The sequence below is a fragment of the Nematolebias whitei genome, chromosome 11 (assembly GCF_014905685.2).
Source record: "Nematolebias whitei isolate Nwh7 chromosome 11, NemWhi1, whole genome shotgun sequence".
NCBI classification, from domain to species: Eukaryota; Metazoa; Chordata; class Actinopteri; order Cyprinodontiformes; family Rivulidae; genus Nematolebias; species Nematolebias whitei.
The window spans coordinates 2581228-2582895 of NC_056508.1; positions in this window are offsets into that span (position 1 = coordinate 2581228).

A 1668-nucleotide genomic window follows, 5' to 3' on the forward strand; every position below is an offset into this window, starting at 1 on the left:
ATATATATGTATATATATATGCATATATATGCATATATATATATATATATATATATATGTGTATATATATACATATATGCATATATATACAGTGAGGAAAATAAGTATTTGAACATTCTGCGACTTTGCAAGTTCTCCCACTTACAAATCATGGAGGGTCTGAAATTTTCATCTTAGGTGCATGTCCACTGTGAGAGATAATTAAAAAAAAAAAAATCAGGAAATCACAATGTATGATGTTTTAATAATTTATTTGTGTGTTACTGCTGCAAATAAGTATTTGAACACCTGTGAACATCAATGTTAATATTTGGTACAGTATCTTTGTTTGCAGTTACAGAGGTCAAAGGTTTCCTGTAGTTCTTCACCAGGTTCACTGCAGCAGAGATGTTGATCCATTCCTCCACACACATCTTCTCTAGATCAGCAGGTTTCTGGGCTGTCACTGAGAAACAGAGTTTGAGCTCCCTCCAAATTATTTCTATAGGGTTTAGGTCTGGAGACTGGCTGGTCCACTCCAGAACCTTGATCTGCTTCTTACGGAGCCACTCCTTGGTTCTCCTGGCTGTGAGCTTCGGGTCATTGTCATGTTGGAAGACCCAGTCACGACCCATCTTCAATGCTCTAACTGAGGGGAGGAGGTTGTTCCACAAAATCTCTCAACACATGGCCCCGGTCATCCTCTCCTTGATACAGTGCAGTCGTCCTGTCCCATGTGCAGAAAAACACCCCCAGAGCATGATGCTTCCACCCCCATGCTTCACAGTAGGGATGGTGTTTTTGGGATGGTGCTCATCATTCTTCGTCCTCCAAACACGGCGAGTGGAATTAAAACCAGAAAGTTCTATTTTGGTCTCATGTGACCACAGAACTTTCTCCCATGACTCCTCTGGATCATCCAAATGGTCATGGACAAACTTAAGACGGGCCTGGACGTGTTCTGATTTAAGCAGGGGAACCTTCCGTGCCATGCATGATTATAAACTATGACGTCTCAGTGTATAAACCACAGTAACCATGGAAACAGTGGTGCCAGCTCTCTTCAGGTCATGGACCAGCTCCTCCCGTGTAGTTCTGGGCTGATTCCTCACCTTTCTTAGGATCATTGATACTCCACGAGGTGAGATCTTGCATGGAGCCCCAGTCCGAGGGAGATTGACAGTCGTGTTTAGCTTCTTCCATTTTCTAATAATTGCTCCAACAGTGGATCTTTTTTCACCAAGCTGCTTGGCAGTTGCCTCGTAGCCCTTTCCAGCCTTGTGGAGGTCTACAATTTTGTCTCTGGTGTCTTTGGACAGCTCTTTGGTCTTAGCCATGTTAGTAGTTGGAGTATTACTGATTGTGTGGGGTGGACCGGTGTCTTTATGCAGCTACCGACCTCAAACAGCTGCTTCTAATTTAGAATAATAAGTGGAGTGGAGGAGGACGTTATAGAGGAGGACTAACAGGTCTTTGAGGACCAGAACTGTTGCTGATTGGCAGCTGTTCAAATACTTATTTGTAGCAGTAACACACAAATAAATTATTAAAACATCATACATTGTGATTTCCAGATTTTTTTTTTTTAATTATCTCTCACAGTGGACATGCACCTAAGATGAAAATTTCAGACCCTCCATGATTTCTAAGTGGGAGAACTTGCAAAGTTGCAGGGTGTTCAAATACTTA